Source organism: Vulpes vulpes, chromosome 8, assembly GCF_048418805.1.
Source record: "Vulpes vulpes isolate BD-2025 chromosome 8, VulVul3, whole genome shotgun sequence".
In the NCBI taxonomy this organism is placed as follows: domain Eukaryota; kingdom Metazoa; phylum Chordata; class Mammalia; order Carnivora; family Canidae; genus Vulpes; species Vulpes vulpes.
Window position 1 is genome coordinate 16,471,908 of NC_132787.1, and position 17,117 is coordinate 16,489,024.

The 17,117-nt window shown below is 36.9% G+C and overlaps 1 protein-coding gene across 8 annotated transcripts in view; it reads right to left on the reverse strand.

Moving 5' to 3' along the window:
* BICD1 (BICD cargo adaptor 1) overlaps positions 1-17,117 on the reverse strand; it is a 224,753-nt gene that overhangs the window by 133,433 nt on the left and 74,203 nt on the right. The gene's annotated exons all lie outside the window — the stretch shown is intronic.

Sequence of the window (17,117 nt, forward strand, 5' to 3'; positions counted from 1 at the left end):
TTATGGGATCACAATTCTAAAAACGTCTTTATATGAACACTAGGGTTGAGCAAATAACTAATTATATTATCAGTAATGAATGCCAGGTTTCTCACTGTTGGAGAAAGTTACAAATAAGGAAAGGGAAAATTCTAGAAAGAAACTAATATATTGAGCTGTAATTAGAAGTATCGAGATGAATTTACAGTCTTTAATAGGTAGTTAAGGGATCCCTGGGTGGCGCTGCGGTTTGGTGCCTGCCTTTGGCCAGGGCGCCATCCTGAAGACCCGGGATCGAGTCTCACATCGGGCTCCCGGTGCATGGAGCCTGCTTCTCCCTCTGCCTGTGTCTCTGCCTCTCTCTCTCTCTGTGTGACTATCATAAATGAATAAAAATTTTTAAAAAAATTAATAGGTAGTTAAATATTCATAGATAGATGGAGAGAGACGTTTATGTGTGGGCATATACATGCACAGACAGGCCACTGAGAAGCCCAAAAGCCAGAACATCTCAGCAGCAATGAGCATACCTGCACCTGGATTTTGTTTCTAAATATCAATCTCCAACAAAAAAGAATTAGGGTTCTTTGAAGAAATGATCCATTCTCAAGCTACAGCAAAATGAATGAACTTCATACATCTTGTGCTGCCAAAGAGTAAATAACAAAATGCTTTAAAAAAAATAGTAGGGATCTGTCAAAGGATGCAAGAGCTTATCAGGAGGGGCTACCAATGGCCAAGTCTGGGATAATTTGGGCAATAAAATAAATAACTGTAGTAATGAATTATAATCTATAGAATAATATAGTTGTGAATCCACATTGATACAATAACTGAATAAATGAAGGAAGAAGGAATAGCTCTTCTTTACAATAGAATTCTAATTAATAAGTGTAGTAGGAATGATGAAGATAAAATATATCAGAATTTGACAAACACCAAGTAATCAATGAATTATCAGGTAAGAGTTATCAATGGAATACAAAATTAATATGCCAAAGTATGATGAGAAATAGTATTTACATAGTCTTAATACTTATTAGAAGGACACAGTATGATTTAATTATTTCAAAGACTTCTTCAAATTTTATTCATAGAACAAAAATTTAGAGAAATAATAACCTGCAAACCTCTGTCTCAATAAACTATCTTCTTTAAAATCTCTACATGGATCAAAATCAAAACATGGTTCCTAAGCATCAACTGAGAAGAGAAACATTTCAGGATGGATGGATAGATGGATGTTCATCTGTTCAGTGTAGAACACTCTTGGCATTTGGCTTGTTAAGTCTCTGAACAGAAAGAAATTCTTACTTGAGTATTCAAATTTCTATTTGTAGTAAGCATATAGACTCATGAACAGATGAAAAATTATCTTCACAAATGATTTTACTTTGCTTTTCCATCAGTAATGGTCAGATTTGGTGAGGTCGGGTCTAAATTCATTACCCATTAGAATGCCTTTGGAGGGGAGAGATTTGGCAATTTCCCTGTGATGACCTGGTGAAGTCTTTACCAGACCCTCACCCTAACAAGGGAACCCTGACTATACAGTTACAATTAGCATGAACTGTGTGTCAAGCACCTCAGCTAGCTTCCTACTTAAAACATACTTTTCCACTTCTTTGTACAGCAAACTACAAGGCCATTTTCTAAATTCTGCCTGAGTAAAATCAATAGACTTACGCACTCAGAATATGGCTCTCATATTATTTTCAGCACATAGGCAATGGTCCCTTGATAGGTAAAACAACCCCTAAAGTCTTAATAACAAGTGAATTTGCCTTTCCAATCCTGACATAAAGTTTTAAAAATTGTACTCTGGATCCAGCACCAAAGGAAATAATTTTTCAGATACATACATAGAATATATTTTCAAAAACGAATCAAGAATTGAAATTGCAAATATAAACATTTTGATGACTCTTTTAATTTATGCTTACTGCAGCTCAGAAACCTTAACTGACCATATGGGTTTCCAAAGTTAGTCATTATTTTTGTGAAGAACTTGGCCCTTCTTTGGACCAGATTTTAAAACCAATGTAAGTATGCAAGGTTATCCAAGGACATTAACCCTGGTGTTTTTCACATGAAATAGAAAAATAGTATCAACACTGCACAGGCTATAGATGCCCCTGATCTGCATTTGCAAATCCACTGAGTACTAACATAACTCAAAAAATATCTGCATTTTAGAAAGGGAGAGTAAAGGAGAAAACACTCCTACTTTACCTAATTCCTGTCAATAACTAAAATGGGATATGATGCCAACTGACATCTATCATTTGGCTAATTGTTTAAGTAGATTTACCAGACTTGTCTGGCTCTGCCAGGTACCTTCTTCCTTCCATAACTATTCCAAGTATGTCCTGACAAAGCTGGGCCCAAGAGAAGACAAACAATCTTTTTTAAGGCCACTGAAGCTGTATCCTTGGCAGAAATCACAAAACTAGCTTCAATGTCTATTTATAGGCAAACCTAGGGTAGTCATGCTTCTAGTTATATTTCGTTCAGACAGCAAATTCCTTTTAAGTTGCAATCACTTCATGGATAATTTTCATTTGAAATTAATTCAAGTAAACTGACATTTCTATACAATTTTGGAATGTATTATGATTTAATTGTACTATGTTACCTTCATATAGTCCATTGTAATGTAGCACAGCTGCTTTCAATTACCTGCCAATCTCAGTAAATTTGCTATATAGTAAGTTCTTTCCTTTCTCATTCTACTCACATGACTTCTTAATCCAAAGAAAATTGATATTTTTTACCTTCATGTTCAGGACAATACATTAGCTGTTAAGTGGCATTTTCATACTTATCATCCTTCCTAATATGAATGATTAAAGAAATAAAAGTTTGGCTAGTATATTTAATAATGTCCTATTATCTTAAAAATATGTGTCCTTGGTTATAGAATTTTCATTCTTTCATCTTAAAAACTGTAGCAGAACAACATACTAAGTCACCTAAGGACATTAAAAAATAGTTTTATTTGAACCGTAACATTTATTCATTTGTTCATTCACTCAACAAGTGTTTACAGAGAACTATAACAGCCACTGAAGTGCTTAAGGCACTGAAGATCTATATTCTAGAAAAAAGATCTCTGCTAGCGGGAGCATATATTTTAGTGGAATATAAATAAATTAATAAGTATGTGGCATAATGTCGGAAAAGTTCTAGAAAAAAAATGAAAGCCAGGGTAAAAAAACTGCCCAATAGAACTCTCTGCAAAGATGTATCTGTGTTGTCTACTAACCACTAACCACATGTGACTAATGAGCTCTTAAAACGTGGCTCTTGTGACCAAAGAATTGAATTTTTAAATTTTATGTAATTTCATTAATTTTAATTATCATATTTGGATACTGGCTACCATGTTGGACAGTGCAGGGATAGAGAATAAGGCAGGTACCAAGAGAGGAAGTCCTATTAAGACAGGACCTTCAGGGAAGGGGGTAACCTTTAGCAGATCTGAACAAAGGAGGGAGTGAGACAGAACCTGGCCTTTCCCCAGAGCAGCAAGCCTAAATTTAAGTGTTACTAAGCAATAATTACTGCACTGCCATGGCACCTTTTTAAAGACCACCGGTGGCATTCTTTAAAGTCTCTACCACAGCACTTCAAGACCTGAGTGAGCCAGGTATTATTGAGACTTGATTTAACTTGTAAGAAGAAAAGGGTTGGCAACTAGCCTGTCAATGTAACCCATCCTCCCCAATAAACGACTTTACCTTCTTTGAACATATGATAAAAACTAGTAGACCAGTTACAAGACATGTAACAGAGACACTGTTGCCTCAGCTGGCTAGGAAATTCTGCATTAAATGCTCTACAGCAATTAGCTAAAATATCTTAAGTTTCTGGTATAACTCTCCTGTGTTCTCCGCTGTTTTGAGTTTTGTATTTATCCGCATGGTATTGGTTTCTTTTATTTTAATATACTTCAAATACTTTCAGAGTAGGAAGGTTATGAGTTATAATCCCAACAAATGGTTTAAATAATGTTGAATTACCACTTCTTTGAAATTTAAACCTTAAAGAAAGTCCATGTTAAAGAATGGAGTTTGAGAGCTTAAGAGAACTGAAATTTCTTTTTTTTCTTAAGTTTTTTTAAACTTATTCATGAGAGACACAGAATGACACAGAAAGAGGCAGAGGGAGAAGCAGGCTCCCTGCAAGGAGCCACATGCAGGACTCAATCAATCCCGGGACCCCAGGATCACGACCTGTGCCAAAGGCAGACACTCAACCACTGAGCCACCCAGGTGCCCCGAGAACTGAGAGTTCTATGAAGGATGCATTCTCACTCTGTGGAAAATAATGAGTCCAAAGGATTTCATAAAGTGTGCACACACGTTCACACACACAGGAATAAATGAGCTAAACTACTTAGAACTAACTGACTGAGAAACCTTTCTCAAACGACTTACTCCAGCAGCAAAACAGAGGGTATGATCCAATTACAAAAGAAGGGATCACTGGAGGTGAGACACTCAAGAGTACCCAGCTGCGAGAAATTGGTTTCCATGACTCATGGCTCAAAAGTTATTAGGAATTACCAGGTGTCCTTGACAGAATCAAGCCTAATCCTTGAAAAGGCACATGTACTCAGAAAAAAGGCAAAAGAGGTCAAGGGTGTGGACTCCTAAGCTGGACTAGCTCTGCTTCTTCCCACCTGCAGAACACTGAGCAAGTTACTTAACATTTTGTACCTCAGTTTTCTCACTCGTAGTATTGTTGTGAGGCTTAAAAGAAAAAATCGACATATCACTTAAAAACAGTTCTTGAGGGATCCCTGGGTGGCGCAGCGGTTTGGCGCCTGCCTTTGGCCCAGGGCGCGATCCTGGAGATCCGGGATCGAATCCCACGTCGGGCTCCCGGTGCATGGAGCCTGCTTCTCCCTCTGCCTGTGTCTCTGCCTCTCTCTCTCACTGTGTTCCTATCATAAATAAATAAAAATTTAAAAAAAAAAACAGTTCTTGGGACAAATACAGTAAATGCTCAAAACTTATTGGCTATTCTTAGGAGAAAGAAAATGTGCTTTGGAATCAAACACATCAGGGTTTAAATCTGCCTCTTCTGAAATCTCTGGCAAGGTTTTGAAACTCATCTCATGTACAAAAGGAGAGAAACAGCATCCACCTTAAAAATAAAAACAGAGGGCATCTGGGTGGCTCAGTGTTTGAGCGTCTGCCTTTGGCTCAGGTCATGATCCTGGAGTCACGGGATCTAGTCCCACATCAGGCTTCCTGTGGGGAGCCTGCTTCTCCCTCTGCTTGTGTCTCTGCCTCTCTCTGTGTGTCTGTCTCTCATGAATAAATAAATGAAATCTTAAAAAAAAAAAAAAAGAAAGAAAGGTAAAAACAAACTAGCCTTAAAAGGTCAGGATATCAGAGAAAAGATATAAAATCCACCGCAAAATGCCTTGCACACAGTAAGATGCTTGCTCAGTACCAGTCCTCAGCCTCTCTCACCCGCCCTTTGGAAGTCTTGGGTCTGATGCTGGTGGGCTGTTGCTTCCTCTGGTATAAAGGTCTTCCGTGAACTCCTGCATGACTCAGGGAGGCAGTTTGCCTCTCTATGGACCACAGGTCCCTATGCATTTCTGAAACACTAAGCCTCTTACCAGAAGTTCTGATGTAACCCTTTTTCTTATTAAGCCATTAAAGATGTAAAAGGCGAACAAATTCCTCAAGCCCTAGGCTCTAAGGTTTATTTTAGCAAAGAATTCAGTTTTATCTTCTCTCAGTGAGAATCTTCAACTCTTCCTTAACTCTCCCCATCTTCTCTGGCTTTTAACCTAACTCCTACCCAATTATAAATCCCATCCATCTGAAAAACACAGGAGATCTATGACAACTTGGGTGATTGCCCCTGATTTTTCCAGGCATAATATCTAACAGTCTATCATTCAAATGTATATTTACTTAAAGCCTAGATTTTTTTTTTGTATCCTTGATGGTTTATAATTGGCACCTTCTGTCTTGCTGAACCCCCCTTCCAAACTACTCAGAGATTTTTCTAAAATTTTTTGCTATATGTTGAATATACACAAAAATTTACAAGAAAATATAAGCAAAAAAATAACATCAAAATTAATTTCTGTAGTTTAAGATAAAGACCATAACCCACTAGCCTCAAAAGCTTGTTTGCCTTTCCTTTGTGTTCTCTCATTGCCCCCCAACTCCTCCCCAAGTAAACACTATCCTAAATTTTGTATTTACCATTTTCTTGCTTTTTTTGGTAGTTTACCATTATGTGTATGTATTTGTAATAATATACTGTTCAATATTACTTTTTTTTAAAGACCTATAATGGAATCATTCATATGCACTCTTTGGCAATTTGCTTTAACTCAAATTTACATTCCTAAAATGTATCCATTTTGATTGGTATTGTTTTAATTCCTCTTTTTTTCATTGTAATAGTCTACTGAATAAATATATACTTCATTTTAATAATCCATTCTCCCAACAATGAATAATTTGATTGCTTCTAGTTCCTTGATATTATGAATAATGTAGCTCTGAACATTCTTGTGCCTATCTCCTAGACTAATACTTTTCAAAGTACAGGTGGTGAGGAGCAGTTTTATTTCCAATCTTTAGTGGACTAATGCTTTAATAAAATACAATAAAAATAAATTACTATAAGCATACTCCTACCATATGATCTAACTGTTCCACTCATAGGTATTTATTTGCCCAAATAAAAGACAGCATGTGTCCACATAAAGATTTCTATGTAACTGATTATAGCAACTTTATTGTAATAGCCAAAAACTAGAAACAACTCAAATGTTCACCAATAGGTGAATGGATAAGCAAATGTGGTATAGCCATACAAGAGAACATTAATCAGCAATGAAAAGGAATGAACTGCTGATCATGAAATGACATGCAAAATAATTATGCTAAGTACAAGAAGCCAGACAAAACCAGAGTGTGTACTGTAAGATTCCATTTCTATGACATTCTAGAGAATGTAAGCCAACCATTAGTGACAGAAAGCAGATGAGTGGTTGTTGTGAGTTGGGGTGGGGGTTATTGAAGAAGGGGTGTATGGGGCAATAGGGAGGGACTACCAAGTGACATGAAAATATTTTAAGAACTGATGGATATGTTCATTATCTTGGTTGTGGTAATGATTTAATAAGTATATGCATATGTCAAAATTGAAAAAACTTCACTTTAAATATGTGCAGTTTGTGGTATGTCAATTATACCTTAATAAAGCTATACAAATATAAATCACTAGGAAAACGTGAGAAGAAAAATATAAAATCTAAGCCTCAATTATTATTTAAGACTATATTTTTTTTAATTAATTAATTTATTTATTTATGATAGTCACACAGAGAGAGAGAGAGAGAGAGAGAGAGGCAGAGACACAGGCAGCAGGAGAAGCAGGCTCCATGCACCGGGAGCCCGACGTGGGATTCGATCCCGGGTCTCCAGGATCGCGCCCTGGGCCAAAGGCAAGCGCTAAACCGCTGCGCCACCCAGGGATCCCTAAGACTATATTTTTAAGATCAGTTTCAGGTACACAGAAAAGCTGAGAGGAAGGTTATAGAGATTTCCCATTACTCCTTGCCCCTACATATGCATAGCCTTCCCCGAAAGAGGTACATTGGTGGGGAAGGCTACAGTGACACATCATTATTCAAAGTCCATAGTTTACATTAGGATTCACTCTTGATGTACTTTGTGTAGATTTGGAGAAATGTATAATGACTTGTATCCACCTTTATAGTATTGAACAGTTTCACTATCCTAAAAATTCTCTATACCCTGCCTATTCATCCCTCTCCCTGCTACCCCCGGCAACCACTGATCTTTTTACCATCTCCATAGCTTTGCCTTTTCCAAGAATGCCATATAGTTGGAATCATACAGAATGCATTTAGTGTTCTCAGATTGGCTTCTTTCATTTAGTGATATGCATGTAAGTTTCCTCCATGTCTTCCCATGGCTCGATAGCTCATTTCCTTTTAGCACTAAATAATATTCCATTGTTTGGATGGACCACTTTTTATTATCTACTCATCTACTGAAGGACGTCTTTGTTGCTTTCAAGTGTTTATGTCCTAAGAATGTAGTAGTTGTTTGAAAAACTAATTTATGTAAATTTAAATAAAAAATATTTTAATTGCATTCTTTAAAAAAACACAATTACATACTAGCAAGATGTGTACAGCCAATGGGCACTGCACAACTTCTCAAACTTGGAATCAGGTTGGACCCTGTCACCCTCGTTTCCTGTTCCACATTGATTTTCACATGGCAACGGCTTTCTACTAGAGCAACCCTGAAAACCCAGCTTTGCAAAATATTGCATAAAAAAAAAAGAATGTAGCACAGTCTAATTGAAACCCTGAACTGAACTATCTTGAGCTAGTAAGGTACACAGGGTCAAAAGACATCATGTATCACTGTGTTCCCCTCAAACATGCAAAATATCCTAAGGTTCTTTGAGAGTTTGCAGAGGTGCCCCCTGGCACTTAGGCACACAAGGTCTCCAGGTATCTACACGTCTGGGGTAAGGCCTATCCTAACTATTTCTGACATGCTCATTTTGAGATTCTAATGTAAGGAAGAGTTGAGAACCACTGCTCTAGGGTGTGGGCCAGGAGCTGAAATGGCCATGTTGTGGATTACGCACAGCCTCAGCTCTTCTTAACAGGGCTGCCGAGCATTCCAGTGCTGCTGCACAAATTCTCACTGTCGCTAGCAGTGTCCAAGAGTTCCTATTGCTCCACATTCTTATGACTGACTTTTAGACTTTAAAGTTTTTACCACCTGAGAGTTTATTTTGCATTTCCCTGATGACTAATGAAGTTACAGATTTTCATATTTTTATCAACCATTCACATTTCCATTTCTGTGAAGTTATGCATTTTCATATTTTTCATTTCTCGAGTGCTTTCTCCCCCCTTTATTAATTTGTCAGTTGTATATATGGCAAATATCTTCCCCCAGTATTTATGATTTGTTTTTTCATTCATTTTACAGTGTCTTTTTTTATTCTACTTAGAGAGAGAGAGCAGGGGTGGGGTGCAGAGGAAGAATGACAAGCAGACTCTGTGCTGAGTGCAGGGCTTGATGAAGGGCTTGATCTGAGGACCCTGAGACCAGAGCCTGAGCCAAAATCAAGAGTCAGACGCTTGACTGACCGAGCCACCCAGGCACCCCTACAGTGTCTTTTGAAAACATAAGGTCTCATTTTCTAAAGAACAGGTTGCTGTTTCCCTTACTATCTGTAGTAATAAGTATGGCAAATATTTTCTCCCAGTTTGTGGCTCCCTCTTCTATTCTTTAGAGATGTCTTTTGATAAAATAATGTCCTTGATTTTAAGGTAGTCCAACAGCCAATCTATTGTTCTCTAGCTAGGAAATTTTGTGTCTTATTTCACCCTTCCAACCTCCAAGGTCATAAAGTTATTCCCTATTTTCTTCCAAAAGTTTACAAGTTTTGCCTTTTACATTTCAGTCTTTTAACCCACCTGAAATTAATTTTTGTGTACAGAATGAAACACAGATCTATTTTAATTATTTTCTTATATAATCAATTTCCCTAGCACTGTTTAATGAATTGCCCCTCTTTTCCTGCTGATGTGAAGTGCCAAGTCAGCCATAAATCATATTGACATAAATTGTGCCTAGTTCTAGGCTATCCCATAATGCTCCACTGATGATTTTAGGGTACTGAAGTGAGGGCCCATTCCCCTGAGAAAGAAGCGGTACCTTGCATCATCTAAACCTTATTCATTGTTATTTAAGCTTTGAACTATCTGCATCAAACAGGATGTCATTACTAATGGCCATCTATTAAATGAAAATGCCATACTTTGTAGGAAAGGAGCAAATTCAAATTGATTTTGAAATTTAGCCAGTGAGTATATAAAATCTAGGTTTTTCTTTCCCTTATATAAGTGATATATATAATTATTAAAGAAAAAATAGATAATCCCAAAAAGTAGAGAAAGAAAAAAAAAACTTCTACCTTTCCTTCCCCATCCTCACAATTTAGGAAAGTTCAGGACCTCCAAATTCTTACCCACCATTGCCTACTGGGCCCCTTGAGGTCCATAAGATGTGTTTTACTCATAAGGGTTTGGGCCTCAAGTTAGGATCTGGTCTTCTACCTTCGTGAACTTGGCTCAACCAAAAGGACGCATTCTGCCCAGACTGGTGTCCACTCATGCTTCCTCCTCCTTAGCTCTCCCTGGGTTCTAAATATATTTTAGAGTGACATATGTCATAAGAAATCTTGGGATCAAAAGTGTTAGACAACTACTGTCCCCTAGTTGATGTATATAGCCAATCTTATTTTTGATGGCTCACTTCAGTCTCCTTTGGCTGGGTTAGAAGCTAGTTTCTTATTACTATGGCTATTCACAGTCCCAAGCAAATTATAGAGACTTTAGGAATCAGCATAAGGAAAAATATACATGCTTAGCAAGCAATCTCTTTAAGACTGCTTGCTTAGCAGAATATGTCTGTCCAGAAGCAAAATTCAAATGCACACATTTTATGAGTATTACCAGAAAGAAACTCTTCAACTTTTTAACAGATTCTATTTTTTTATTCTATTTTTTTTAACAAAACATGTATAAAATACAAGTAAAATTTTTCTGGGTCTTATCCAGTGAGGGTCTTTGTCTACTAAAATGTAGATAAAATGAACTTCTTAAGTTATCATAAGTCATATTCCGGGTCCCCCAGTATAAAAATAATAAATTTTACATTCTTTTTCCTGATTAAAAATCAAACCAACATCCAGTAAAAAAAAAACCTTCATTTTGCTGACTCTCCCTCCCTTCCTTTTCTTTTTGCCACCCTTCCTTCCAACAAACATTCATTCGGAATCTATGCATTTAGCACCAAATCATTGGAATATCAAGGCCTCGTTTTATTGCATGAAGAAACCTGGTGGTTTTATTTATATACAGGTTTTGTATAAAAACAAGTTTGCCCCTTTGGAGCACCTTGGTGCCTCAGTCAGTTGAGCACCCAACTCTTGGTTCTGGCTAAGGACGTGATCCTGGAGTCTTGAGACTAAGCCTCACATTGGCCTCTGCGCACAGTGCAGAGTCTGCTTGAGATTGTCTCTCTCCCTCCCTATCTGCCCTTCCCCCTCATGCTCTCTCTAAATAAATAACATCTTTTTTAAAAAAAATCATTAAAAAAACCCCGCAAGTCTACTCTTCTAGAGGACATCTTGTAAAGTCATTCGGTTGATTCAGCTCAAGAAAATGAACTGAAATCAGCTCAGGCAGAGTGACCTGAGGACAATCTCCCTAGATAAGAGGGATCCCTCACAGATTATTTCATTTAGGACTCGAGAAAGGAAAGCCTTGTTTCAGAAGAAAGAGTCATACATAGAAAGGAGGTTTGTATTCAGAAAAAAGATGATCTCACACTCTATTCTTGGAGAATAAATACAGTAGGTTTTTTGAAACATAAAGAAGAAAGTAATAAGGGAATATCCCTGATCTTTCAGCTATTATCAAAAAAGCAATATTGATATGGAGTTATCAATATTACCTAGATTTTCATAAACTCAGTTGTGACTAGGATATAAGAGAACAGATCAAGCAACTTTTATTACTAATCAAGAAAAGAAAAATGTTTCTGGAAAACATTATTTCATGTCCTCTGTACACTGGTCCTTATGTTCTTACTGGTTAACAAAGTGAACTAACCATATGTTTTCATTGTGTCTTCTTGTTTTCATGTAAGTTTCCTTTACTTGAATATTTTAAAATCGTCTTAGCCTAAAAAAACTAATTAAAATAACAAATGCCATTATTCACTATTTTGCATACAAGGTTCAGCAATATGCCAAATCACCAGCTGGTCAGTGGTAGAGCCAAGATTCAAAGCCCAGGGGCCTGACCCCAGAGCCTGTGCATCAAGTATTCTGTACAGCAGAACTGCAGCAACAAATCAGAAATGAAAAACCTGATAAGAAGCATTAACAAGATAACATGAGACTTTTGTTCTGAATTTATAAGAAGTTAGGAAATACACAAGTAATTTAGAGAGAGTAAGCTGTGAGCTTGTTTAGGCTAAACCATCATCTAGTGATGTGGTTTCATCATCAAGTGAAACCATTATCTAGCTATCTCCACCCTACTTTGCTGTTGTGGAAGGACCTGTGAGTTATCTCATCAATATTCACCCTTCTCTCCTCTTCAAAAGAAATGTTGATGTTATTTGGGGTGCAGTGGCCCAGCTTAAAGACTACTTTTTCCTAACTTTCTTGGTTTCTAGGAAAGTTCAAGGAAATGTAAGGAGAAGCTAAGTAGAGCCAGGGAAGCTCTTTCAAAGGGGGCTGATTCAGTTGAGAAATACACACTTTTGCTATTTCATTTTCTTACAGCCTAGAATATAGATATGATGGCTGGATTGCTAAGAGCATTTTGTGACCATGAGGAAAAATTTTGGCCTATAAGCCAGCACTAAGGACATCAGAAAGGAAGATGAGGAGAAGCCTGGGTTCTTTGTGACCACAGAATTGCCACACCAGCCCTGAATTACTTAGCTCTGGACTTTTATGTTTAAACCACTCATATTTGAGTTTTCTGTAAAATGTGGCTAAATTCTAACCCCAAGTAATAACATATCTTACATATTTTTTTAACTTTTAATTATCCTCAAAATCCAAAGTTCTTTCCAGAAATTTACAAGAACTCTTAATAAATTGTATTCTAATTCACAATAATTCCCTTTGTGCCTCACATTTATTTCTCTCTGCAACACATCTTCACTAGTCTTATATTCACGTCGTTATGAATTCATAGGATATACTGTTAGTAGAAATATTGTAATATTAGTAAAGGTAAAAATGAATACTAGATGCAAAAGTCAACAGGTCAGCCTGTGATATAAAAAGAAAAAAAAAGGACCATGAGAATTAAAGTTAAGAAATTTGTCTAGAATCACCAGTCCAATAATTGATGAAACCAGGGCTCAAACCTAAAGCCTCCTCTGTGATGTTGGTCTTAAAGGGATCCACTGATAGTGAACTGGCAAGAATGAAGTAGAAAAAGCTTCCAGTTGAAGGTGACAGGTTTAGCAAAAGCCTCAGGGGAGAAGGTAGGAGGTAAACTACTTATTCACAGGCCATTAGAAGCCATGAGCATGAGGGGCCATTTTAAAAAAAGCAGACCTTGGTGCAGTACTAAAGCAGATTTGATGCAACGAACCAAAAGGGAGATGTGAAATCATGAAATAAGTAGGCTTAGGGGTACCTCTCAACCACCAGCATGGGGGTGATGGGGTTAGGGAAACAGACTAACAAGCAGGGTATCCAGACTGGCCTGTTAAAGTGCACAGTTGCTGGTTTTATTACCAAGTTATGCAATATTTATCCCTCACCTGTACCCTGGCTGTGAAGAATGTTCCGTCTTCTCATTATTTTTTTTTCAGTGTTCTTATCTCAAAAATATTTTTATTATTTATTATTAATCATAATCATTCTTATAATCATTCTTATCTCAAAAATACTTTATTTTTTAAATATTAATTTATTTATTTGAGAGAGTGCGTGCACCAGGAGGGGGAGGGGCTGAGGCAGAGGGAGAAGCAGGCTCCCCACTAAGCAGAGAACATTATGTGGGGCTCCAGCCCCCGATACAAGTATCCACTTGAGCTGAAGACAGCCGTCTGACCTACTGAGCCACCCATGTGCCCTCAAAAATATTTTTAAAAGTCTGTGAGAACTTTAAAGATAAATGATTAGGGACAAAAATATGATGCATGTTTGTTACTCAGAGATTTGTGTTAGTCAGTCATAGCCAGTTGGCACAGGTGAAGGCTAAGAGTAGCCATTATACCTAGGACTTGGAGAGGAGATCTATAAATCCTAACCTAAGCTGGATGAAGACCATTCTTGTCTTACTTATGGCTAATCTGTATCTTGTCATCATAAAAGTGTCCTAAATAATTTGTATCAAGTTACCTTGAGACATCTAGACTTCAGAAGGCTAACTCTATCTCTTAGGGAATATAGTCATAAACTTTGAAGCTGTATCTACTAACTGGCTGTCAAGGAAGCTGTCTTCAGCCTTCTATATGTACCATCCTTGGCCAAGCACTTAAATACCTTTGTCAGTAAAAAAAATATGAAGACTTTCTGGTTTCCTCCTTTGGGCCTGATTGTAATAATATGATAACCACAAACAGATTCTTCTCTTCAAACCAAAATTAATAATAATTTTTCTACCACAGGCCCAAACATTTCCATCCCAACTCTAACCCACATCAAGGCCTTTAACTTGAGGGAGAAATGAGAGAAATGGAATTTAGGATGCAGATATTAAAGATATAAGTACAATCTCAGGAAGGAACAGATGCTTTGTTTTTAATGACTGATGGTTTTTCCTGAGATGAGTAAGTACGGCTGGAAAACTTCTAAAGTCTAGTTATATGTGGTTGGCCTGCCAGATGTTATTTAACCCTCAAGCTCAGCTCATGCTTCTCTCTGATTTACCTTATGCCTCACCATGTCTCCAATTCTACATTATATCTGATAGCAACAGGGTAGGGGTGGGGAGTTGTGGGGAGAAGAGTTCAGGAAGGGAAAGAGATTATAACAGGTGGTCAACAGTGGGGTGAGGCTCAGGAAAGGTGAAGTGGTCTGCTTTGAACATTATTTGACCATTTCTTTCCGATAGAATCAAAGTATCCTTTTCAGTCTACATCAAATGACCCCACAACAAAATGGCTATGTCAAAGCCACAGAATGTAAATGTCACAAGATTCTTTCTCAGGGTTATTCCTTCTTAAAGGCACGTTCTAAGTTCTAATTCCATATTCTCAACAATCTGCTTTCAGATGTTTGATTTTCCTAAGGTAAAACTGTGACTCTAAAGATAAAGCTTTTCTTACCAGACTTCATATGGAAATAAAAAGTAGAAATTTGAAAATATTTTAATTCAGCCTTAGTTAAAATTAAAGAGAGAACTCTTGAGTAATAAAGGTACTGAGTGAGAAACTTTCATCTGGAGGTCTTAGGAGCACATTGAACAAAGGATACTCAAACAACAGTCACAAATTTCTGCTTTAAGTTTAAATTTGCACATACTCTGTCTCTTATCAAATAATAAGTAGCTCTTTTTTTAAAAAGATTTTATTTATTTATTTTAGAGACAGAATGCAGTGGGGAGAAGCAGAGAGAAGGACAGTCTTAAGTAGACTCTGTGCTGAGCACAAAACCCAACATGGAGCTTACTCCCACAACCCTGAGGTCACAACCCTGAGATCATGACCTGAGCTAAAACCAAGAGTTGGACACTTAACTGACTGATCCACTCAGACACCACAAATGAATAAGAAGCTCTTAAGTAATGTCACAGAACCTCCATATTATGTTATTTCAAACTATTAAGGGTTGGGGCACCTGGCTGGCTCAGTCAGTAGAGCACGTGAATCTTGATTTCAGGGTCTTGAATTCAAGCCCTACGTTGGGCATTGAACTTACTTGATTAAAAAAAAGAAGTAGAAGATGCAAACTATAAAGACTTTAACCTGGACGCTATGTATATTTTTTTTAGAAAACTGAATCTCTTAGAATGAATTTTATAGACAAATACTTGTTTACATAAAGTGGTAAACTATGTTTGACACAGAAAATTGATTTTGTTCACCTACCTTGTTATAATAAACCCAATGTCTATGATCTCAGTATTCTTGTTATAATTAACTTCATCAATGTACAAACTATGTAGAGTCTCATGCTAGTCAAGAAAAATACCTAGACTCACATACTAATATATTTTTCTCCCAGTCATATGGTAAAATAAAATAGCATTTACAGCAGCTTCATTATCAAGACCACAGTGCATGTCATTCTTCTACATACCTGTCAAGCTGTTTGCCCAGATGAACAATATATTGTTCTATTAAGAGAGCTGTTTGCCCAGATGAGCAAACTGTTTGTCCTGATAAATTGATTTGCAAGAATTTCCTAAAGCAAACAGTGAAGTTATTTATTAATTTACTGTCTAATCTTCCTGAGCAAGAATTTCCTGGAGCCAAGAGTTAAGTCATACTGACATGGGTGGGCTCAGTTCTAATACATTCCATTCCATGTGTAAGTAACAAATGGTTAAGGAGAAAAAACATGATTGACACAGAGGGATATTCAGCCATAGAATTTTAGAAGTTGGTGAGTAGTCTAACCTCATTAAGTTTACTGTAGAAGAAACTGAGATCCAGAGAATTTAAACAACCTACCCAAATTCATATAGCAAGTTGGAGAGAGAGAGTAGATAACAAAATAGAGATACTTTGCTCTGAATCCAATATTTCCATTACATGACTCAGCTCCTGCTTTGAAATGAATCTTTAAACACAGAGAAATATAGGGAGTCTCTCATAATCGCTATCAGTGGTTCCTGGGATCACAAGCATCCCTACAGATGTAATACAGAGATTTAAGCAAAGGCATAGCATTTGCAAAGTTAACTTCTAACACATCTTACATACTTAACAATGAATAAATTTAGAAACTTAAAGCAGTGAAGTCTTCATTTTAAATTTATTTTGTCAGTAAATATCACACTTAAACTTTGGCAAAAATGTCCATTCCACCATCCGTTCTTCTGTATTGTAATTGGAACCTATTAACAAAGACCCTCATGTCAACTTGTACTACTAAAGGACTCTGACTGGTGCTCCAATGTCAAAACTGTCACCAATGAAATACTACAGAAAGATATGATTACCTTCTGTTCTTCATTTTTATGACTCCTAGTCATTCAGAAAGTTTCTAACTTAGACAACATGTTGGTTTTATGTTTAGGTGGCTGGATAATGGAAAGATTTATAATACATCAAACAACCAAAAAGCTTCCTACTGTCTAAAGTAGGAAGTAGCTTCCTACTGTCCAATATGGTAGCCATTAGCCACATGTGGCCATTTACATTTACATTAATTATAGTAAAATCTAAAACTCAGTTTTTTTGTCACATATTCATATTTTTACAGTAAAAATCTATGTATACTTTCAACAATTTTGGGACTATGTCATAGTTGGCCATTACAGAATGTACAACACCCTACCATGCATCATTATATGCACCCAATATGCATCACTAAATAAACCATAAAGCAAGGTTATA